General features: G+C 34.3%; 1 protein-coding gene and 1 long non-coding RNA gene across 7 annotated transcripts in view; one reads left to right on the plus strand and one right to left on the minus strand.

Annotated features, from left to right (window-relative positions):
* LOC105222794 (uncharacterized protein DDB_G0284459) overlaps window positions 1–26,481 on the plus strand; it is a 482,380-nt gene that overhangs the window by 419,120 nt on the left and 36,779 nt on the right. For 4 of the 6 annotated variants that reach the window (XM_049454104.1, XM_049454100.1, XM_049454106.1 and 1 more), the window contains one exon: window positions 18,568–18,613. The exons of 1 other annotated variant lie outside the window; for it this stretch is intronic. The gene's annotated coding sequence lies outside the window, so the exon portion shown is untranslated. Of the gene's footprint in view, window positions 1–15,530; window positions 16,000–18,567; window positions 18,614–26,481 lie in introns of those variants that run through there. One more of the 6 variants, XM_049454101.1, reaches the window with a different exon arrangement.
* Window positions 6,820–8,511, minus strand: LOC125778044 (uncharacterized). The gene is made up of 2 exons (XR_007422472.1): window positions 8,364–8,511; window positions 6,820–7,279 (listed from the first exon to the last, which is right to left on the minus strand). It is a non-coding gene; the product is annotated as an uncharacterized LOC125778044 (long non-coding RNA).

A 26,481-nucleotide genomic window follows, 5' to 3' on the forward strand; every position in this document is an offset into this window, starting at 1 on the left:
TAAATAGCTATTGCATTAACTATATTTTTGGAATGTGATGAGTAATATTTATATTTGGCTATAAACAAAAGCAGTTTCAATAGGATCTAAAAATCTCTTATAAACACTCATTTCGATTTTTATATTAGAAAGTCAAAAATACATTTTAAATTTCTCAACAAAATTTACTTAGACAGTTGTTCTCAAACTCTACGAACAGAAAACACTGTATTCTAAATTTATCTTAGTTGTGATAATTTTGAACTTCGTATCGATGTTCAACAGAAATTTGAGAAGTATTTCTCGTCGCTAGGGTGTAGTCTTTATAAAATATCAAGTTATTTTTTTGCGACAATAACGTTATCTGAACTTGAAATCAGCCAAGCGTTTTCTGCACATTAAACAATTTTGAAATTATTTTCATGCACATGTGTTGACCTTTGATAACAAAAATGTTCATTCAGCGCATTTTGCAGATTACGCATTCAGAAACTTTACATTTTATTTTTGTAAACTCGCAGATAGTTCAAATGAAGCATTGAGCTTATCACCTCAACCTTGAAAATATAATTTATTGAACAGCGATAAGGAAATTGCGAATTATGGAAATGCTCACTATTTGTTTTGGGGTAAAAATATAAGTTTTTTGAAATAATCAAATTACTTAGTTAATATATTTCGTAATTTTTTTTTTTGTGAAATAACATTTATGGTAATAATATCTTCGAATTGAGAATGGATTCTAGTGCGGCTTTTTGTAGTTAAGCCGCAAACATTTTTTTGACAAAAAAAAATATTTTTGTAAACAGATAAATTCAGATGTTCTTATTTGTATTTTCATCACAAAAAAAAATTTATAAATATTGCACGATAAATTATCACATCTTATTTTTGTAATAATTTTAATACTTTTTTTGGTTGATTTCGAAATTATTGAAAATCTTACTACATCAGGGCAGATAATTAAAAATAATAATAAAAAAGTCATAGTAAGTTGAATTCTAATGTGAACCAAATATGAAATAACAAAAAAGAAGAAAAAAGTTTACGGGCGATCTTAGGTCGAGAAGAAGTAGGAGAGGAATGAGGTTGAATTTCTAAGACTTAAAAACGGTTTATCTCGATTCAAGGCAAAACTACGAGTTCTATAGAAAAAAGTTATATGGCAATGTTGTAGGTAATGAAAAAATATACATATTTTCTATTAATACCTTTTTCACATAAACTCAAAATTAATGTAGAAAACTTAAAATAACATAGTTTTCTGGTTTTTACTTGAATAAAATTGTTTTCTTTCACGAAACTTGGTAGAAACTTGCTTGCTTATGTCCTAAAGGCGCAGAGATAAACCGCTTTAAAGCTTAAAAATTCAGCCACTCCTCCTCTTCCCGACCTCTGATCGGCCCGAACATTATTTTTTCCGTTCATTTTCATTATTTAACTTTTATTCCCCATGGCTTTCAACTTACTATGAATTTCTTTCAATTCTTAGCAATTTCAAAGGTTTTTACAGAGCTCGCGCTAAATTTTCTACAAAATTAAGAAAAATTTACTTAATGATATAATTGCACTTATAAAGACAGGAAATGTCTAACTGCTCTGTTTTTAACATCAAACTTATTTTCAATGTCTGCCAAACTTTGCTTTCCTTTCTAAACCACAAATTTGCATATCATTTCCGATTTCCAATCATCGATTGCCCATAAAACGAAATAGCACAGTTATAATTAAATTCGCGTGTGCAGCCAAAGCCATTATAAAGCTGCACTAAAGCGCCCAGCAACGGAAATTCATTAGCAATTTTTCATCAAAATATAAATTTAATTTTGCCGTCTGTGCTGAGAGTCGAAATAACAGAAATTTCACATGTGTATTATTGTCAAAGTCATTAAAATGCAGTCATGAAAAAAGATTATATAAAACTTTTGAGATCGTATTACCATGTTGGAGGCACTGAAACCGAATAAAAAAGCAGGCAAAAACAAAAACTGAAACTGGTTGCAACAACTTGCGTATTCAACACTTTTGCACAAAATTGTCGCCAGCTAATTTTCGCCACTAATTCATGTAGAAAATTGTATTTAGTGGGGTAAACAAATAAGCGTAAGCGTAATAAAATTAAAATAATAATAACAAAAAACTTCACAAAAACTATAATACCCTTCACAGCTGCTTTTCTTATAGTATACGATCTTTAGATGTGAGTGGTCTAGCGTGTCCTGATAGAAGATGATTAGTTCTGGTTCGTTTTTTTTCGACTGTTTGTTTCAATCTCATCAGTTGTTCGACTAGGCTGGAGCAGCTCGTAGTGGATGATTCCTTTCCAATTCCACCAAACACTCAGCATACTTCGAGACGTCAAACCTGGCTTTGCGACCATTTGTTGAGCTTCACCAAAAAATGATCTTTTTTCATAGAATCGGTCCATTAAAATGTTTCACAAACAATTCCTGTGGTACCCAAACAATGGGCTTCTTTTTGTAGACAGCCTTTTTCAAATGGTTCAAAACCGTTTAATGATGAAAGTTAAGTTCCTTAGCAATGTCATGACGGTCCTGGTCAATCTTTTTCATCATTTCATCGCCTTTTTCAACGATAAGTCGGCCAGAGCGAGGTTCATCTTTCACACCGAAATTTCCAGAACGGTAGGGACTATTTCGGGTATACATATAAAGACGGACAAATTGATATACATACACTTCGTCACTGTAATAATTAAGATATATGTATACTTTATATTGGCAAACTTAATATACCTTATTCAGGGTATCAAAAAATAAAATTTTGTGGTAAAAAACTAGCTGTGAAAAGTAAAAACAAATATATTAAAATTTTTTCATACCGAAGTAAAAGTTTTTAAACCAATAATATTAATTGCAGACATAAATTTTGTAGTTAGACAGATAAGGACACTTTCGCATGTAACAACAACAATTTAGATAGCGATATTTAAACGCCAACAGGCGAAAATAGACACAAGAGGACTTGGAGCAATATTGCTGCAAGCGAGGCGCTTGGCTGCCAAGCGGGTTTTACAGTTAATTTATATCACGTATATACGTAACGTATATATGTACAAATTTTAATGACTTTAATAAATTTCATAATAAAATCCGTTAATTTTTATTTTAATATTCACCGTTAATTTCTAAAGCAATAAAATAACTTTTCCCACATGGCAACCTCGTCATTGCATTTGTCAGTGATTGCTTATATCATTTACAAATATTTAGATAGTAAAAGCATTAATAGAAATCCAACACACACACGCAAACGCACAGTATTGAATGCATCGCTTGTACGCATGCGCACAAAAAAGTACTCAGTTGTTGGCATAGTGCAAAATGTTGCACTCTTAATTGCTGCGAGCTATCGACGTGCGATTATGACTAGTCACATTATCAATTAAGACAGCCGCAATAACGGTTCATGCACCTTTACGGCGCGACGCATGGGTGCCAACGCAGCACCACCTTCGCCCGCCAGTGTGGGATGTCACATGACTGAAGTGCAAAACAACCTGAATTAATAGCAAAGCGTACGCAATCGACGGCGAGCGTTGCGTAGCTGCCGTCATAAAGCGTTCAGGTGGCTAATTGGTGAATGGCGGCAGCCCACTGTAGCGCAACAAACTCATCAGCGCTGCCACTTTTGCTCTGCATGGTCACCAATATGAGCACCGATTGCAGCAGTCAACACAGTCTGCTCTGGTCTGATTGCCGGTGGCCGTTGGCCGGTTCAACTGGTTTGCATGCGCATGCGCAAAATTTCCACACAGCAAATTTGGAAGGTGGATGAGCGACAACAACAAAAACAACAGCAGCAGCTGCAGCGAAACATTAACTGTCGATGGTTGGGCGATAAAAAAGGTTGCGATTTATTTAATTTTAGTTGGTTTAACTTTTCATTTCGCCATCGTCAATGTCGCCATGTTGGGGGGCGCAAATCGCTGTAGCAGTTCATGAACCCGCAGACAATGCCATCAACATTCACCGGTGATTACATCGATTAAATGTGCATGTTTATTTATGTATGCTTATGTTCGTAATTTTAAAATATATTATGTAATCTGAGCAGTGGTGTGATTAGCGTGCTGGCAACTGTCTTCAAGATCTCGCAACAAATTGCAAAATACAAAATTATTTAAAATATTAGCGTATTATTTCAATAAAGCAATTGAAAAATTCTCACAGAGTTGCGAAAGACCGTTATACTTTGCCTCTAGCTCTCCCTTTAATTCGTATTATGAACTGGATATATTGCGTCTTCAATATTATTGAAGAATAGATTTAAAATATTTTGTGACAATTTCGAATTCCATATAAACAATTGAATCTGAATTATGTAATGAGTAAACCTTTGATTTAGCATACCCCCTGAGAAAATAATCCAAAGACATTTAATCAAATAATCTTGACGATCATTTGATTTGCCATTCCTCGAAAGTAACGAGTCTCCAAATATTGCACGCAATATGTCCAAGTTTATGCATGAAACATAAGGACCTTCCGCACCTTCTTGTTGGAAATAGAGAGCGTCGGCGTCAATTCAATCAAATTCTGGAAAAAAAATCGTTCAACATCATGTTATAACGCTCGCTATAGATGGTAAGAGCAGAACATTGCCTGTCTCAATTCTAAAGAAATGAGGTACGGTGATGCCCCATATTATAATCCGCACCAAAATATCAATTATTGGGGATGCAAATGTGTTTCTTTAACTACTATTTGACTCACCCCGAAAACGACAAATTAGCTTGTTGACGCAGCCATTAGGCCTGAAATGTAAATCTGAGAAAATGATCTTTTGAAATAATCGTCGTTGGCTTTTAAAGTTTTCAGCGCCCAATCTGCAAAGCTACGGTGATTGAAATGGTTTATCGGCCCTAGTTCTTGTGCAAACACAATCTTATATGCATGCAGAGCCAAATCCAACCGGAAAATTCGCGACGTTGTCATCGGAAATAGACCCAACTGATCAGAATGACGTTGAAATGTCTGATTCGGATTGGTTTCACCACTGGGCTGAACGGCAGCGATATTCTCTTCTTTGACGGGCAAGTGGTACACCATCGTGAGATTGTAAAAATTTCCGAATTTTTCAATTAAACGTTGAATAAAACGCTCAGAAGGAATAATATGACGACCGTGGTTCGCGCAAATAAGTCTTACACTATCCACTGGAGAAGGTCAATTTAGCTTTCATAATTATGACATTTCCATTGGTAGACCCTGTATATATATATACATATAATTTGTCCAACAATACAAACTAATGTTCAAAAACCATTTGAAATTGTTTTAATATCCCACCCATATGGCATTATTTGATGACTGCCTTTTGAGTACTTTATGATAGCGCTTATTGCTGATTACGAATAATTCGCCACATTATAGAAGTTATCTACAAAATATTATATATTCATAGCTTAATTTAATATTTATTTTGTTTATCTGATTAGATTTCACATCAGTTTGTAATTAAGAGACGTATTTATATGTATTAATAACTCTTTTCAATTGCAGTGCTAATGGTTTCTTTGTAAGTAAATATACATGCCATTAATTTAATAGTTTTTATTCCTTGCAACATGTTGCTACAGTGTATAATAATTTTGTATACGTAATAGTTGTACATATCACCTAAAACTTGATATAAGGTTATATATATATGTATATATGTATATATATAAGATCAAGATGACTAGTTGAATTCGAATGTTTGTCTGTCTGTGCCAGCTGTAATTTGAGTAAAAATTGAGAAATCAGAATGAAACTTCCAAACGTGTTAATCAAACTATTGTCACGCCCACAAAACGTCCGATTTAGAAACTAAAGTACTGACAGTAGTCTGGTAACTTGTGCCTACTTTTATGACTTCTTTCGAGGGTGATTTTTTATAGGAAAATAAAAATGAATGGTCATGAATATTTAGAGTGTTCTTTATTTACATATTGAACAAAAAAAAAATTTTTTGAAAAAAGTTAATACTTTATGACTATTATTATTGTCACTCGATGTTGGTACCTCAAAAAAAATGCACGTGGGTGGCCCAGGTGATTTTGGCTCTTGATGTTATCTGAAATCAAATATTCTTGATTATTCTTATCTATAGATATGTCATTCTGGTCGAAACTACTGAAGTTAAATTTCAAGGTTAAATAACAAAATGGCGGACTTTGAGAAAAAACGTCCTTTTATTTTAGCCAAGGAAGGGTTATAAATTAAATAGTTAGGGGTGAAAAAAATTCTCGTTAGTACCGACGAGCAGTGTGTAGAATAGCCTGTTAAAATCTGAAAGCAATCGGTTCAGTTTACCCGAACCGACCAGAAAAAACAGTGTTTTGAGAAAATCGCGATTAAAGTTCAACAACTCCGAGAGAGAGGACTCCGCGGCGCTCTAGAGAACTCGTTATAACTCCCGAAATATTCCGAATTTCTGTCTGAAATTTTCACAGTATATTCTCAAGACATTATACTTTCAAATTACGCAAAAAAAGGTTACGATTTTTTGAATTCAATTTACCAGACTACTACCTTAAATTCTTTCACAACAATTTTTAAATAAAATTTTTCTCACAGCTGAAGGTTTGACTCCTGGTTTGATCTATGGGAATTGCTAGAGTATAAAATGTTCAGTTACAACCGAACTTAGCTTTTCCCTTTTTGCTTTAAGATTAAATATTTATTATCTATAAGAAATAAGAGTAATAGCACAACCTACATGGGCACACTCAGTTATAATGTTTGCTTTTCTTCTAGAATCGTAAATTAGATAATATCCGATAATTAACAATATGTGTTTCTCTTTTATTTATATAATTGATAACACATACAAAAGTACAATAATTATTTGCTCATCTTTATTAATTTATAATTTTTCTTATTTGCTAAATAACAACAACAAAAAGTATAGAGCAAAACAGAATATGACTAATAACGTTATGACATAATTGCTATAAATTTACTTGAGTAATATTAAAAAAAAAACCTGGTTGCAAAATTAATTCTGAGCTCATTGCCAACTCAGAAAGAAATCGAAAGAAGACCTGTGCAGTAATGCGTGTATAAAAATAAAAACCGCACCTTACGTGCAAAAAAACAACCTGTTTCATTTCGTTTGGCGAGTTGTCAGCTGTGAAGATGGTTTCCAAGAGCGCGTCTGTGTTCTGTGTTTTTGTTTCTTTTTCATTCGCTATTTCCACGGCTACAGCTGACAATGAGTTTAGTACCTTTGGGTGATCCCCGCTTTGTGGATGTGAAGGCTGGCACCGACAGCACGACTTGTGGCTATAATAAATCTGCAATTAAGTTAAAAATAATGATGCATGAGCATGAATATACATATATATTTAATTATTTACCTGTGTATGTGTGGGGTTATATATTGTAGTTAATCAGCAACTGACGCGCCTTTACGCATGCGCACGCCATGTCGTATAAGTAACCGAAAACTGGGTGTATTGATGGCCATGATTGAATGTCATTCATTGAATTTTAATATTTATGAATAAATTTGCTTCAAAATTCTAACTTTCAAAAGGCGAATAATTTAAATTGAAATTTTAAAAATATTTTAATTCAAAATTTTATTTTAAATTACAAAAACAAAAAAAAAGAAATTATAATTAAAACACATTTGCCAGCCAAGTAAAAAGTCCAACAAAAAACGAATATGAAAAACAATAATATGGAAAAAAATAAAAAAGTAAAATTAAAAAAAAAGTAAAGCTTGCCGAATTGAGACTTCTTTTCTAACTTATCATTGCTTCGAAGCTCTTCATTGCCACGAAAAATCTCAAATATACTTAAGCACAACAACAACATTATAAGCAAATTATTTCTAAAATATGTAAAGCCTAAGGGCCTATGACGAACTTTACATCTAACACTTGACGGACACCTAAAAATAGCTTTTAATTTTAATAATTATCTGCCTTGCAGTGAAGGTTCTTTTTAATTGATTTGTAAGCACCACTTACCATCGTTAATTTCTTCAATTTTTATTTACAATTATAATTTTTATTTTATTTTTATAATTGTAATTGAAAAAAAAAACACTTTAAATTGCAACAAAAACAAATGCTATCAACAGCATTGCTCTTCAACGCGCTGCTGTCTGCTGCTCTGCCATAGGCGCTACGCTGACTGGCCATCTGTCTGGCCAACTGACTGGGTATTGACACTCATTGCTGTGCTTTATTACACGTGCAATGTCAGCTGGTCCATAAACGATCAAGGTCGCTACACCTGTAGCGCGACATGGCTGGCCGTTGATAGTCGAAATGTTAATTATAATAAAAAAAATTTAAATGTTAAAAAAATAAAAATTTTAAAAATATGAAAATGTACACACAAACATCTGCATAAATGCATATAACTTACTTGCGGTTCATTTAACTGTCAATAATTTCGACATGAACAGCCGCTGGGCACCACAAAAACTGCATTTATTACCACTGCGCTTTTGTGCGCCTTTGAAGTCCCTTGAAATGCTTGCGCCACTTGCTTCTTGTTTTGTCTTTTCACTGCAGACATATGTACATGTGTTTCTGTGTATTTAACTACTTATCTGTTTATGTGTGTATGTGTGTGTTTGTTTTTATTGGCTCTTTTACAGCGTTGCACTTGACCAGTGATGCCTTTGTGCGCCCTATTTTTAGTAATGATAGCTTTAATACTTCAAGTTCACCAAAAAAAAGGGTGAATAATAAATTTAATTCATTCTGTTACTGTTAGCTATCATTGAAAATAATTCAGCGATAATAAGATCATATAAAAATTTAATTTTTTTAAGTTTTTAATTTTTTTTTTCAAAACCTCTACTTTGAGTGCATTTTATCTTTAGCTTTCTTAAAGCATTGACCTTGCAATTTATTATTGATTTGTTAGAGAGTGGGAGTATTGTTCAAACAGAGAATAAATGGTTATCTCCGCAATTTGGACCTTATATTTTTGGAATATTTATTTCTGACAAAAGATGCACTTGTACATAGACAAAACTGGGATTATGTAAATAAAATTTTTAACGGTTCTTAAGGGTTAAAAAGCAGCATTTTTTCAATTTTTTTTCTCATATAAAAAATTAAATATTTTATTAGAATTTTTTATAGTTACAAACATACACGATTAACAAGGAAATTCTGAAATTTTTGAAAACAAATATTTTAAACTCAGACATGGCGACGCCAATTCCGGTGACCTCTCGGGAAAAAGATGCGCCCGGCATTGGATAACGCTTTACAGGATCATCTAAATTGAAAAAAATACGTTTTAGTTAAAACCTTGACTTAGAACTTGGGCGAAGGACATTTTTTTCAAGTAGATGTAATCGAAAAAACAAAAAAACCTTCATTCATGTCTTTAAGAATTGTATCTCAAAGACCTGTGTAAAATTTAATGAATATCGATTGAATAGTTCTCAGGAAATCTCGGTAACCGACTTCAAAAACACAGTTTGGAGAAAAACGCGTTTAAAGAGCACAAGTTCTCAAGGCTGTATCTCTTAAACTATTTCTCGGTTACATTTGAAATTTAGGACAATATTCTTGAGGTGTTGTAAAACTTAATAAGAAAATAAAAAAAAGGATTTTTTGGAATCCATAAATCCATGTAATCCCTTAAGTCGACTACGTCGTAAAGAGAGTGATGTATTCAAGTGCAAAATATATCCAAGTTTTCTGTAAATGTCATTTGGATTTTTTTTGCAATCCATCTTCAAAAATAGAGCCTTAAACTGTATACTGTGACAAAAAAGTGTCCAAAAATTGTAAATAAATCACAGAATATTTAAATATTCCATGTAATCTCCACTACATGAAATACACTTATGCCAACGATTTTTTGAGTCTTCGAAACACTTTTCATAAGAATTTTTTGGGATGGCCTTCATCTCCTTCAACGATTTCTTTTTTTTTATTTCTTCGATCCACTAAAAATTGTTCTTCCACAATTCCGGCCGTTTTCGTCGGCAGTTATAATGCTCTCTATGAATGTGGCATCGGAATTCGCACGATCAAGCATGTCCAAAGAGACTTGTTTACGGTGCCATTTTTTGGTTTAAGGACAGTGCTACCAACTTAGCAAAGTACATATTTTTGTAATATCATTTATCCGGGGAACGTAATAACAATTTCCGGGCGTTTTTTTCTCACACCGTGTTTAAAATAATTCGTATTACATAACTAACTTTATATTTTGTTAACGATATCAATTTGAATTTCCAATAGTAACAAATTTTTATTATTTCCTTCTACTTCCCTTCCAAATTTTATTATGAATTGACTGTAACATTTTCATTATTCACTGCATATTAATGAGTGCCAATAATAAAATGCTGTATTATTTAAGCATTTCGTTAAGCTTTCAAAAAAATATAAACATTTATTTACATAATTTTCACAAAAGTTGCATTTAAAGCATTTCAATTTTTGTCATAAAATTTGCATAAAAGCAAAAATTGAATACACAATTGATTATTGAAGCATTCACAAGCTTTACGTTTAAGCATCACCTTTGGATGAGATTTAATATATTTAAACATCAATAGTTTATAGTTTCGGTTTACTTTTGCAACAAAAAACTGAAAATAAAAGTAAATAATAAAAATATAGGCACTGTTGTTACATAAGTTACTGCAAGTTTTGGCAAAAAATACACAAAAAAGTTATCCGAAATTTATACTAAAAGAAAATTAGTATTGTTTCCAGTTAGTCAACAGTTTCAGCGTTAGATAGCGCACAAATAACATCTTTAAATTGTTTACTCAACCATGCGAACGCACTGCGCCGACGCAACCGCGACTGATTTTACTATTTTCCACGACTTCGTGGTCTTCACTCTGCACTAAGACCGTTGCGCCACCACTAATTAAATGCGTATTTTGCAAAAAGACTTCATTAATTAGCCAGCGTGGTGAATGAGTCACAATTACTGCCAACTGTTGTGTAGCTGGACACCGGGGCGTATGTGTTATGTGCCATACCGGTGTGCCGGCGAGGCTGATGATAATTATGATGACGTGGGAAATGAAATATTGTCATTATTTATTGCAAGGCTGTTGGTTGTGGTGGTTAATTTCATATTTCCATTGTTATTGCTGGTTTTACTTCCTTTAGCATTATGAAACGAAGTAAAACGCAAACATACAAATCTACAAACAATCGCAAGTGTAAGTGTAAGCGATAGGCCTAACATAGTAATTACGTGTATTTGCTATTTGTACAACGCAATTTATGTCCGAGGCGTTGCCGCTATTCACTGAGCCGCATACACTTGAGGTGACCAACACTTTGTAAGTAATTAATATGTTCACCTCTTATTTTTTTATATTTATTTTACATTTCATTTCGCTATAATTATACAGTTTCAGCATTTTGAAAACTTAATGGTTGTTATTGCATAAGTTAAGTAATTAAAAATATACATTTGCAATATATGTATATGAATATGGCAGAGTGAAATTGAAACTCATGCCGAGCACACCTCTTTGACTCTTTCAAAATTACTAATTGCATACTAGCGCTAAAGCAATAAAAATCTCCTGATAAAATTTTATTACCAAAAGGTAATTAGAAATAAGACTTGTCTCTGTGTTAATCTAAACTCTTAAAATAATTTTTTGGTTTTGAGCATTTCGCTCTCACAGATATCCATATTTTTGCATATATATTAAATTATTGTTCTAACTGTTATTACTCAGTCTCTTTTGAGAACAAATTCAAAGTAGATTTTATCCAACCCAACGACATTGCTTTGATCTGCTGTTTTTACTAATGCCAATGAGTTAAATTTTTATGTGTGTGTATATAAAATAAAAAATCCAAAAACGCACAACCAGTTTGAGCTTCTTGCGAAATAATTACTAAAAAATTTGCCGCCAGTGCCACCGACAGCGCATTTTTTCATGCTTAACTCCATTGGCAATCACTGTAATTATGTGATATTTTTTCCCAGCTGTTTGATATTAATCTACATTGCCCGTGCTACTAATTAATATATTTTTGTATGTATACCTCTGCATTTATGTAATTAGTATGGTTAGGGCGTAATTATAATTTTTAAAAAATATTACGTAATACTCACTTGGATTTGGTTATGCAATTGAAATATATTTTTTTCTTATAGCAATAAACTGCACTGCTTTGTCCGACTTTGCTTTCCCATTTTTGTTGTGTTTGAGTGTTATTAAGCTAAAGAAAGAAACACCGGCAGCTAAGAAAAAAATGTATTCTTAAATATGCTGAGAAGCTATGCTGACGACCCGGAAACAGACAATCAAGCGGCCGAATATCGTCAAAGCTGATCAAAAATCAAGGTTATCTTCACAGTTTTCTTCGGTTATCGAGGTGTGGTCACAAAACCGTCAACAGGGAATACTATTTGAGTGTTATACGTCGTTTGCGCGAACATATTCGTAAAAAGATGTCGGAGTTATATACGTAGACCGACAACTCTTGCTTTTGGCGCCACAATAATGCACTATCGCATACTGCACAGATTCTTCGTGATTTTTTCGCCAAACTTTCAACCAATATCGTGCCGCAATCACCTTATTCACCTGATTTAGTTCTATGTCACTTCTGGCTATTCAGCAAACTCTAACGAAAGCTCCGCCTAAAACATTTTGAGCCAAGCGAAAATATTAAACGTAAATCGTTACACGTATTAAAGGCTATTCCGGAAATTGACTTTAACAACTGTTTCGAGGATTGGAAAAAAAACGTTGTATTGAGGCCAAGTGGGACTTTGAATTAAAAATTTTAAAATTATAAACAAAGTTTTATTATTTTTTGCTCATAGTAACAAGCAATCGAAAGAGCTTCGTCGACGACCTCGGTCGTATTCGAGAATCAACGAACACTTCGCACTCTGATCGAAACATTTTCAACTCTTCTTAAGAGAATTTCTCCGAAACGGTTGGACCGATCGACCTATTTCTTAAATGTATTTCTCAAGATATGATAGATGATCGGGTGTATACGAATTTTGAAAATAATTTCGATTTTTTAAGCTATTACGAAGTGTAAATTTATTCATAAAATACGAGTTTTTAGGGAAGATAATATGTTGTCAAAAGTCATTTTCAATATTCAGTTTATTAATTACTAAAAATATTTGTATAAATAGTTTCACCTCAAATCTAAAACAAAATCTTCGGTCTCGCTTTATATATTGCAGTTTACCTAATTTTTCCCTTTTTAACCCATTTTTGTTTTTTCATTTAACCGCCGACCGTAAATGTCAATAATTGTATAGAACTACTGACACAGTCTCAACGGCTAGCCACATTACCGCTGTGTGACTAAAAACCGATAGCCAGATACCCGCACACTCAATCGCCGCGACAAAAGTGGAGTATGCAAAAGCAAAAAAACAAAAACCAAAGGCCTGAAAAAATAATGCAAAATTATTTAGCTCGTAGGGAAAGGAAACTAAGCCACCAGCGCGCCACATACCTATAAACCTACCTATTTGATGTGTTTGTACGAGTATGAGCAGTTTTGCAATGGAAAGAAGCAACCACGTCACGACTCAATGGCAACGGCGACATGCAAATTGCTCCAATTATCTAGGTTGATCGGTGTATTTGTGTGTGTGCGCAACATTGCTGCCGTTTCCCTTAATGTATATACTTACATATTTTTTAAATCACAAAGACCACAATGGCCAATGGCAAATTACAAATCTACATATACACACACATAAACCGCATCTGCCCATTAGTTAGTTGCACTAGTATTAGTAGGTGAACGCACACTCACACACATGCTCGTTGACATTGTTGTGCATCCCACTTAAGTCACTCAATTTGGCGACAAGACGCAAATCTTTGCCCGTTTGATGTTGTCGCAGGCGCTGTCCATTGTTGCAGCGTTGCCCTACAAGGCAGTACTAGACAGCCAGACTGCCAGACAGCCAACAGCCGTATAGACAGACTGGCAGCCAGTAGTGTTCTCTATTATTCGAGCGCTGCTCTCGTGCTGTTGTTAATTGCTGCTTGCCACCGAGTGCACCGATGATCAAGTAGGCTGGCATGGAGGTGTGACACCTTGTGATCGCCCCTGTAATTTACATTTCATTAGGCCGTACGGCAGCATTGTTGTAAATGATGTGAACATTTTCATACTTGACTCGATATTTGAATACAACCTATAGCTATTCGCCATTAAAGTGTTTGAGTGTTACATATGTATGTGTTCGTTGGAGTGCACTTGAGTGTTGTTGCTTGACATTAAAATGCTTTACAGAAAGCTTTTGTTTCGTCATCTAAATTACGGGCATAAAACTTGATTAGCTGCTGTCGCAATTTTGCTGCGAATTCTCCATACAATGTGTGCATTAAGTACAGTTTTGATGTCGTGGTACCCTAGAGTGACCTAGAAAAGGGCGTAGAGTCGTTATTTATGCGTGAAAGCTGGCGAAAAGATTTTTAAAAGCTTGCAATGGATAAAATTGAACAAAACTATTAATATATAAACAAACTCCAAAGTTCGGGATGCCAATAGTGGGTATTAGTGATTGTAAATTTCAAGGTCATGGTAACGATTTTTATTTTGAGAATCTAAATTATTCCGAAATAAATTCTCGCATTGTATTTTCTTTGAAAATGTTCTCGGTCTACAGTGACGCCTACTTCTCATATAATACAATTTTATATTCCCTTTGATTCTTTCACTTTCCTGTACACAAATCAATAAGTATTAAATATAACCGAATACAATTTTGCAGTAATAATTCCAAAACTGTTCAAGACCCTAGACACCGAATATGTATCTATAGTTGACTTTTGACCGAAAATATCATTAAATGTGTGTTCCCTAACAATAGTAATTCTGTGTATAAAAAATGGGTTGAATCAGGTCGGCACTTTCCTGAGCCTCCATATATCTAATATTAAGATTTTTGAACTCCCAGGTGACTTTATGCTGGATATATCGGCCAATTATTTGTATTTCCCTGGCTTTGTTTCTTGCATGTTGCAAAAGTACTTAGCTCTTTCTTACTTGTTTAGATATAAGTACATACATTTTCCTATTTCTAAACACTGTTCATGACATTTCAGGAATAATTTCTTACCCATACATATGTACAAATATTAGCTATAAATGCTTTTCACACATCACAATTATATGACGGCATTAAATTTCAATTATTTTGGCAACCTCAAAATACATATGTACATACATACTTACGAAATTCACAAACAGTCTTCTCTTAAATATTACGTTAAATGAATAAACAACGCAGTAACAAAATATGTTTGATTGCTCTTTAAGCAAATATTCTCTTTTTCAAGTAAATTTATATACCAGCACTTTCGTTTGGCACAAGCAAGAAAAAAACAAACAAAACACAAAAGTTACAACTGTTTAAAATCAAATATAAAAGATCAGGAGAATGGTTCTCAGCGCTACCGTAGGCAATGCATGCAAATGCACAAGCATGCAAAACAAAAAAACAACTGTAACTTTCGTCCAAAATCAAATGCAATAAACTAAATGAGAGCAAGAGAATGATACTCAGCGCAACCGTAGGCAATGCATGCAAATGCACTGAGTGTGTGCCGTTACTTGTATTGTGCCGGCAAAAACACGTTTCATTAAGAAAAAGTGCGTATCAGAGTAAATTCAGTAATTACTTAAAGAAATAAACAAATTTAGTGTGTTTAAAAAGTGGAAATTTGTGCAAATAGTTGGTGTAAATGTATGAAAATATGTGTATACTGAATGTGGATAAAAAGTTAAATTGAAACAGAAGTTTGTTAAAATATGAAAAGCAACGTGTTTTAAATTTCGTATAAAATAGCGAAAAGAAAGCAAATGGCAATAGTGGGTAGAGTAATAGATATAATAATAGTAATAATAATAAAATTAAAGTGTGTAAAATTGTAAAATTGTGTATTAAAAGTTGAAAGTTAAGAAATGTGTTGTGTTATAAAAATAATAATACTGTAAGGATTTCATGCCAGAGAGGATTACAGCGTAAATGCTATTGACTATAAGAAACAACAAATGTAGAGGTGAGCCATTTACGTGTTTAGTTCTTGCTAAACTTTCGTAAATTATACATTGAACGGAATCCAGGAATATTTATTAGGCATCAGCAGCAGAAAATAACCTTGCAATATACTACATATGTACACATGTTTGTTTTTGGTCTCTGTGGTGCAAAAATGACACAATACAGTGCACTCGCGAAAACACGAACTAATGAAAACCAAGCATGTTCAAGTTAACGAATTTTTCGAGTCTTCGAATGTTATGTATTTTGATATATTTATTCTTTTATCAGTTTTTATAGGAGAAAAGTTGATATCCGGGTTACAGTCTGTCTGTCGGTCCGTTCGTTGAGTAAAAACTGAGAAAACTTGTTGTGCGGGTTTCTTTGTACAAAAGAAATTACGATTTCATAGATGGTGTGAAAATGGGTCATATCGGATGATAAACCCAAAACTACTAAAAGCGAAATAAGTCAATAACTAAATACGCCAGAGACGTTATAAATGGTATGAGATGGTATATAATACAATTATTGATTTTGATTATTTCACTTTCCTCTATAAAAATCAAAAAGGAATTAATATAACGGGATACAAATTTGCACTAATATTTGTTTTAAGGTATGCGACCTTACAACCAAAACTTTCCTTATAGCTTTGACTTTTTCGAAAATATTTATCATGCAATGTGTAGGATATACGAGTACAATTGAACCTCAGAAAGAATCCTTTCCTGACAATAGTTTCTCGGTATATCAAAAAATGGGTTGAAGCAGATCAATCCCTCCCTGAGCCCAAATATATCTAATTTAAAGATTTTCGAATTTCCGGGTGACTTTATGCTGGATATATGGGCTAATGTTTGTGTTATCTCAATAAAAATTACGATGCGTGCATTTTTATGCCTAAATGGACGAAAACTTCACCTACCCCATATAACTAATATCAGAGTTTTCGAACATCTGGTGCACTTTACTCCATGAGATTGGGATATTTGGGGTACATTAAGGGGTCAGTAGGGTAATCTGACCTGTTTTTTCACATTTTTTTTTTTCATAGAAATTTTTATTCTACAATAGAACTTTTTCACATATCATGAGGTATATCCTAGAGTGTATAAACAAATTTTTTTTTTGGGAATTTTTTGATGACATCTGTCGGAGAAATGGCTTTGATTCTTGGAAGTTTCAAGAGTATAAAATGTTCGGTTGCACCCGAACCATTCCTTACTTGTTTATTAATTTAAACTAGTGTTGGTAGATTTTTAGTCTTCAATGGTTTTGGTTAAGTTTCAAAGCTTTTCTTTATAGTACATGTGTACGTAAATGTAAGTAATGTAATGTAATGTAAGTACATATGTATAACTGTGTATGTGTATTTCATTGCATTTTTTCCACTCCTTTGAGTTGCTACAGTAATTGCATATTTGTTGTAACAATGGTGCTTAGTTGCTGTTATTTGTTGGCCACTAATGTACATGTTGTTTTTGTTGTTGCCTTAGTTTTTACGATTTCCATGACTATTTGCTGGGTAACGTGCATCACGTTCGCCGATGCAATTCCGCAGATAACTGTGCTTGTTTTCCATGTAGTTGTTTTTGTTGCTTGCTTGCTGCGCTGTTGCATAATCACAGAGCATTCGTTATGGCAGTAAAAAGTAAAATAACGAAATCAAAATGGCAATAGAAGTTAGAGTACTTGGCAAACAGTACAGAAAACACCGCTGACGCTCCGGCGCAGCAACATCAAACAGGAAAACCAGCGGGCGGAAGAAGCTGCAACAACAAGCAAGACGCTAAGTGAAACGAAAAAAATGGGGAAATACAAAAACAAGCAAAAACTAAAAATGGCATTAAGCGAGCTTAGTGTTTTTCGTCTCGAAATAATTTTGTTGCCAAGTTTTTGCAATTTTTTCCCAGCAACGTTTTGTGTTATAGCTTATTCAGCTTCTTTTTTTTCGTTGTTTTGCGCTGTTTTGGATTTAATTTTTCAACTTGCTTCAGTTAGATTTTTCACTGCGGCTGAGGCTGTGGCTTTCCAGCCGCAAGTGCATGCCTTGCTTGCTCGCTTTTGCATTACAATCAGCATTTTCTTGAGCGCTGAGAATGTGGGTCAATTGCTTACCCTCCTCATTATCATCATCATCATCATCATGATCATTAACATCAACTATAACTTGAAATCGCCTGCACACTCCATCAACTGAGCAACTTTAAGGTAGCGCACTGCTAGCGCCATTATCCACCAACAGCAACAAGTATGTGTGTGTACATCAAAAGCCTTCCGCCACAATTTTTCCATAACCTCCCTCATGTTGGTCGAATCACAAGCGATTTAAGTAATTACATGTTTTTTATTTTTATTTTTTTGTTTTTAGCAGCCTTGCTTTCAGAAGCGCAACGCAACTGTTGCACCGAATTATTTAACACGAAATTATATTTTGTTGTTTTTGTGCTAAAATGCGCGCAAAAACAGCTTGACAATTTGTCATATTAAAGTATACACGTATAAAATAGCTTAAGTAGTAATTAAAAATAGCATTTAATTAATTTAGTTTACTAATCTGTTTCTGTTTCTATTTCTGTTGCAGTTTTGTCGACAATTTAATGAGCCTCAGCGGTATTGTCACAGTGCAGGTAAGTTTCTTTTAATTTTTTAATGTAATAATTAGCGGCTACATATGTATATTTAAAACTTCGAATAAATGACTGTGATATATGTATGTATAACTAGCACATTCAGCTTGAATAACTGTAAACTGTTACAAAAGACTTGAGCGACGAACTTCTGTTAGTTTTGAGTTGAATTTCGCTGTTATGTGGACATGAGGCATACTTGGCAGAATCTGTTGAAAATATTTCAAGTAGCAATAATGTTGTAGTTAAGTAAATATTTTTTGTTGCAATGGGGAACAAATTAGATCAAAATGCCTGCGAATTTTATACTTCATATAATTTTAAGGGAGGATATCAATAGTGTTCAAATATTTTTGAGTTCTTCTTTATTAAATTTAAATCAAATCTCTTCTAAAATATTTTCTATAAATAATTTTAGGGCTGTTTTTTTATTTTTATTTTGTTGAGTATGGTTTTAGGCTTACAAGACAATTTTCTTGCATATTTTTCCAAGCAAATTAGGGATATTTTCCTTAGTCTTAGGAGACTAACTCAGAAAAAAGGTTTCTGAAAACCTAAAACTTCCTGCAAAAAACGCCATCAAACCACGGGACCTAAAATTTCATGAAAACTGTAATTTTTTTTCTTCCAAATACACGTTATCATTTTTTGACAATTTGAAAGGTGTGTAATGCATTTTTTTTTTTCAAATATAATGTTAAAGTTACAAAAATAAAAAAACAACATTCTCTATGTACAAAGCCAGTTCGTTACACCAGTTACGTCAATTAATTTTAAAGCATATTTTGATAATTTTAGGGCACAAATAAAGATTTTAAAGCTTAATATCACTTAAGCATTATCAAAAGCTTTTTCTAACTGCCAGTGCACCTAATGACTATATTTTTCGATATATATACCTACATATTCTGAACAGAAATGGTTACAAAATGTCTTGCCAAAAGTAATTTGCAACAATTCCGTAAACACTTGCTCGATTTGTAGAAACAACCAAATAAAAATCAAAGCAACCGAACCAAAAGAAGGTGTAGCCAAGCACCGCATTCCTGCACAAAATTGCAGAACCGAGACAAAAACGAAACCCGCATTCGCCACATCGTCAAAATGTCAAAATATTCATACAAAAAACGCCATCAAACCACAACATGTAACGCAAATAAGCACACACATATGATATATATGGCACATGCTGAACGTCCTTCACAGCGCAAAAGACCTACCTTTAAGTCGTAAAAAATTGCAATAAGAAAAAATATAAAAAAGGTAGAAATCTAAAATTGAAAAATATATATATATATATATATTGCTCATAAAGGAAAACCTGTAAACGTAAATTTAGGCAAGCACACAGTTGACTTGAAAGAAGCACACCAAGCAAGGCGCCTGAAAAGGTGCGGTAAAGCTGTTTGAGTTTGTCTTTTTGTGTATAGTACCTGAAGTTATATGCATACATACATACATCATATGCGAATTATGGTTTGATTTGTGGGCAGAAACAGGCTTAAACTGCACAACCAAAAACTAAAGGCAAACACTGCAAAAGTTTGTTATTTTCCTATATAAAGTAAGAATATATCAAAACTTTTCTCATAAATTCAGAATTTTTTTTATTTCTTGATTTTTTTTTTTTATATTTTGTAAGCATTTGCTGAATTCTATAAAGCGGGTCTTTATTAATAAACAATATTAGACGCGCAACTAAGTTCTCCCTGTTTACTTTAATAATAATAGAATTGTATTGTAAGGAAATGGTGTCGAATGAATTATTCGATGAATTGTCCATCGTTAGTTACATTGGCAAAGATTAATTACCATTTCGGTAAAACTGTTCATCTTGTCATGCTATCCAAGAATCAAGCTATTTTTCGATTAGTCTTGTGAGTGGAACTGTTTCTTAGCCAGACCTTGTGTCATCCAACGAAACAAATGGTAATCGAACAGTGTAGCACCTGGAGAATATGGTGGGTGATGTAGGATTTCTCATTGAAGCATTTTCCGGTATATTTTAATGGTTAGGCAACATGAAGCCTAGCGTTGTCATGCAGCAGTATGTCTTTTTCGTGCCTTTCCTGTCTCTCCTGGTATTGAGGGCACTTTTCGCCAAGTGCTCAGCTCCATGGCATCAATTGAGGTCGATACCGTTCCACATTGATGGGAAATTTGTGTTTGGTTTCAGTATTTCATCATAAATAAAGCCGACCTGGTCACACCAACCACACTGCATAACTTTCACAGGGGAAATTATATTATTTTCTTTGGATTCCTGTAATGAATCCATTTCTTATCACCCGTTACGATTCTATGACGAAAATCCTTTCTTTTTTGTCGTAGGAGCTATTGATCACAGTTGAAAAGGCGAGGTTCAAATCTCTTGGTTTCAAATCATATTGTACCTAAGTTCCTTGTATCGGAATCAATTCCAGCCCATGTATTTTTTTAATGGCTTGGCGGGTGACTTCCAATGCTGAAATAAGCTCTTTTTACGTTTCACACGGACCCTCATTGGGCAACGTCTCCAGTTCACCGTCTTCGACTGTTGTTGACCTTTCTTAAGGCGGATGGTCGTTAATTTCGAAATCGCTGTCTTTGAGATGACAAAACTTATAATGACATATTGTTTCACTTCGGACCGCACCTCCGTAAATTTTTGGAGTTCCCGCTATGTCGCCGAAATCCAACGTATAATCACTCTTGCCGGCAGTTGCTACTTCGGACTGAGTAGGCAATTTAAAAGTAAAGTCTTCTCTCGACGAACAAATACAAAATTTTATAAATCCCTCGTTATTCTAGTCATGCAATATGGTGCGTGGGCATGGACAATGACATTGTCTGATGAGTCGGCCTTAGGAATGTTCAAGAGAAAGGTTCCGGGAGATTTATAGTTCTATATTTTTGAGTTATTGATCTGAAATTTCGTACATGTATTTTTCTTACCAAGGAGTTATTCATTTCTCGGAACCGCCGATATCGGTCCAGCTATCATACAAACTGAACTATTGAAATCAAGTCTTTCTCATTGTCCGAGGTAAAACTAGGATCTCCGAACATATTTATCATATCATACCACTATAATATATAGTTACCATATAAACTGACTGATAAGAATCTAGATAAAGATCTCTTTATACCCTTTATGATATAAGAAATACAACAATACAATAAGTTTTATGGTCTTGCGTGGTAAAGAAGTGTCTGCATACCTGGAACACATCCTAAAACTTATATAAGGCATCATCCTACGTTATAGCGTATTTTTTTATGAAGCTATGTCCAAAATACCCAAATAATTTGTTAATATTATTTATATCCAAGAAGCACGACGCCAAAACAGCTAAGCTTTGCACCTGTGTTTCGAATCACTGCCTTCAAATGTTTTTATTTCCATTATTTTTATTGGATTTCTTCATTTTAATAACTCAAAAGTTTTGCATAGTTAACTTTTACTAAAAACCAACAACAAACAATTCATTGTTGTTCGAATGTGCTCGTACCAACAGCTGTGCGGGTGAATTTTGCATCCTCTTCATACCCTCTTCAGCAGCAACGTAACATTACTGCTTCGTAATCACTTGACTTGCATTGTTTGCTGTGTAGCTGGCGGTACGTGGTACCATGTGCACCTTCCCCATTCCGCCGTTGTGCCATTATGTGCACCTCACTTGCAAAATTATGTATGGTATAAATACAGACTCACAAATATATAATATATATAGTCAATACACATGAGCGTTGCAATTGTTGGCGCGATTCTTTGGACTTTCACGTCGATGCCAATCGGGATTTGTTGCATGATCCAGCTTGCTTGTATGCTTTGCTCGGTGCCCAACGTCGCCACTCAGCGCAGCCAGCGCTCAGTGTAGTGAAATTCTTTATATAACGGTGCACTTTGATGCAAACGCCCGCTTGTGAAATGTGGCAACTCCATGTGCGGCTTATCGCTGCACCTGCTGCATTGTTTCGACCAATTGCAAGCAGTTGTTGTTACTATTGCTGTTGTTGAGGTTGCTTTGTTTTGCTGTTGCATTTCTCTTTTCTCTGCGTTTCGCTTGTGCAACTTTCAATCTTTGCTGTACATTGTGCGTGTGCACCAACAACCATTGGGTGTACGTGCGTGGCAGCAAAGTGTTGTGCTTTGAAAAGCAAAATTAAAATAAAAAATAATTCAAGTCGTAATTTTGCGAAAACGCACGCTTGCTCCTTGCGGCGGTGTTGAATCAGTGCGCATTTTCGCACACATTTGGCGAGCGGTCAGCGCAATCGCATTGCAATTAAACGTCTGCAGTCGCTTGCAAAACCAAGTGTGTGAAAATTTGGATTTCCTGTATTTCCTTGTTTACGCATTTGTGTTTTTTGCAGAGTTTACAAAATTTGTTAAGTTTCTTTCGTTAAATGCAAACATTTGTCTTACGCTTGTTTTGCAAGCTGATTTAGCCAAATAATTATGCAATTTATTTCTTTGGTTGTGGAAAACAAGGGAATTGCCCGTTGTTCAAATATTTTAAGGGGTTTGGCTACTAAGTATATACCAATATGGCGTAGTGACAATGTTGTCAATTTTTTCCGGGTTGGTTGAGTCTTTAGCTAACAGAAACCGTTTTTCTTATTAGATATCTTTGGAAGACTTTTGTAATTAAGACCAGGACTCTATCACAAGACTCTTGATCATGCGCATTGTTTCCTCGTCAAATCTACCTAAACCTTTGTATTAAAAATATTATTTTTCCGAGATCATTTATATCACTATACAGTACTCTTCATCATTTAGTTTTGAAAACTGCTTACGAGTAGCAACATCACTAGCACTTCGAATCTAGGTGACCATGTTTTAGACCACAACTTTTTTGTAGGCTCAGATGGCTTTATTTATTCCGATCTGTAACAATAAATGCCTTCGATTCGCTAAACTTTGGCGATAAGCGCCGCAGTAGAAAAATGGTAACACTTTATATGCATATATGTACATACATATATGTATAATATAAGATCTAGAAAAACCAATTAATTATTTTTCTAAAATTTAATCTATACCTACCTATGGGTTACGCAATAAACTTAGTGTTAGAAAAATAAGATTTCGCACAGAATATAGTTAGGTTAGGTTAGGTTGATCTGGTAGTCTTGTGTGATTTTAGCGATGCTAGATGGAGTGACCTTACGTGGTTCAAGAGAAATGATCATTCGTCAGGATGCCTGCGCTGGACGTGATTTCTACTGACTTACTATCGACTCTTCTTCTAGTTTTTCATTTTGTGAGGCTCCGGGTTGAAGTGTACAATAGGTGCTTCAATGTTTCTTTGGTGCCTTGCTCTAGACATTTCTTGCAGACATCTCGATCTGTCAGTCCCATTCTGTAGGCGTGTGCTTCCACTAGACATGCCCTGGAAGGCCAATTTTCTATAGTATAAAATCGACAAAACAATGGAAATCGTCAATAACCCAGGTGCTAAATATTTAACCATTTGGAACCATTAAAATAACGCTAGATACAATGAAAAGCCACGATGTATGAGAGCCACAAGATAGTGAATCGCCAGAAGCACCGGAAGCTTTGTTGGTATATTTTTGGACCCTACGTCAAGTGATTACTATGTACTCCTTTTATGGCGAATGATTTTCGCTTATGAAAAATTTGCCTCAAGAGAAGCCTGTGAAAATGTGCAAATTAAAGAACAATTCGATGCATATTTCACCTAGATCGGATCTCCTAACTCGTTTAACGCAAAAAATAAACTAAATAATTTAATTTTTCGTACATTATATTTTGATTGTGGTTTTCATGTATTAAAAGTTTATCGTTGCTTTCTGATGTGATTTTTTTTTTAGACGAAAGCAGCCATATATCTCACCACCTTGTGAATCTAATATTAGAAAGTGCGTGTATGCTCTCAACTTGTACATACATAGCTATGTGTACTTTCTCACAAAATTATCAAATATTTACATTCTCAAGCCTTGCGCATTTTGCCAATTCTCCAAGTTGATAAATTGAAATTCATTTATCGCAATTTCGCATTTCAAACAAACAAATCACCTTTCCTTCCGACACAAGAAAGTGAAAACCAAAAACAAAAAAAGACAAAAAACACGTCGAATTCGGCGCATGAGACTATGGTGGCACTTGCGTACCCAAATCAAGTGATCACTTCACTAAGCAAACAAATGAGTGAAGTGACTGAGTGAATGGTGCTGATAATATGTGGCTTTCCTGTGTGTGTCTGCGGTTTATTGGTGACGCACCAGCAACAACACGGCAACAATATGTCAATACAAAGCAAATACAAATACGTATGAGGAGAGAAGAGATACCAGCGAAATAAGTCAAAGTCAACGCCGAAAAGCACTTTCACCTTCATGTCAAGCGCAAATCAAGTCAATCAGGCTTATTTATATTACATGAGACGTACTTGTGTTTTTCTGCAGCAACAATTTGCCGTCCACTTAGGTACGTGTGTGTACGAGTATGCGCTGCCACCAACAAGTGATTGTGCCCCGCATACAAGTACGCGGTGAATTTATTAATGTTGCGATCTTAAGATCACTAAAAATTCGTTTGTGTGTGTGCATATGTGTGTTTCCACAAAAACTTGCACTTTTTATGCTGTATTTTTTTATTTTTGGTATTTTTTCTGAAAGTGAAGTAAACAGACAATGTGACTGTTTGTTGAAAGACTAGTTAGTTGGTAATAATAAATACAATATTTATGTAGCTTGTGGCAAGTTTGAGTAAAAAATCATGTAGACTCCCTCATATAGTTACTTGAGTGCACCATTGTAAGTGCATGCTCTGTAGGAAAATATACGCTCACCTCACTTTTGTTTAAGCTACTCATTTGTCGAAACGGCCACTATCCGGTCACTATAGACTATTTCCGCCATCGAAGCTCATCGACACCAAAATAAAGTCCTTGTATAGAAAACTTTTATATTAGCGTTCAGATCGGGGCCAATATAGCATATAGCTTCCACACAAACCGATCGATCAAGCCCACATCCTTGTATGGAAAACTTTTATATTTGACGAGATATCTTCACGAAATTTGGCACAGATTATTTCTTAAGGTTATACTATAATCTCCAAAAAAATCGTTCACATCGGACCACTATAGCATATAGCTACCATACAAACTGATCGATCAAACTCAAATCCTTGTATGGGGAACTTTTTCATTTCACAAGATATCTTGAAGAAATTTGGCATAAAGTATTTATAAAGGCAATGCTACATTTTACAAACAAATCGTTCAAATCGGATCACTATAGCATATAGCTGTCATACAAATCTACCGTTTAAAACCAAGTCCTTGTATGGAATATTTTTTATTTAAGAAATTATGTTCACGCAATTCGGCACAAATTACTGTCCAAGGCAGGGGATACCATTCATAAAATTTTTCCTGCATGGTACTTAAGCTTACATGCTCCCGTTCATTCATACACAAATAATAACTGAAATGCCGCGCCGCATAATCGTTACCTTTTCATTATTTGTCTATTTTTAGTGCATACAATTTAAGCGCCTAATGAGCGCATACGCGTTTCCACACATACACACATATATACAATATATACCATACATACATACAAATGTAGGAAAATGTATAACCGATTACTTTTTACAATGAAATGTCGAGCAACATTGCAAGATAAAAACTGAAAAAAGGCAAAAATAAAAAAACGCAATAAACACACAACAAGAAATGAAATTTGTAGGAAAAACTTTTATTTGCAGCAATGACACTTTAATTAAGCCCAACTTAAGCCAACAATGGGCAGCTACTTAACAGTCTGTGTTATTACTTGTGCGCTGAGACAATTGTGGGAGTTTTTTCTGGTAGCTGGTGATTAAATAACGCATTTTTTCTACGCAA

This window comes from Bactrocera dorsalis, chromosome 4, assembly GCF_023373825.1.
Source record: "Bactrocera dorsalis isolate Fly_Bdor chromosome 4, ASM2337382v1, whole genome shotgun sequence".
Classification (NCBI taxonomy): domain Eukaryota; kingdom Metazoa; phylum Arthropoda; class Insecta; order Diptera; family Tephritidae; genus Bactrocera; species Bactrocera dorsalis.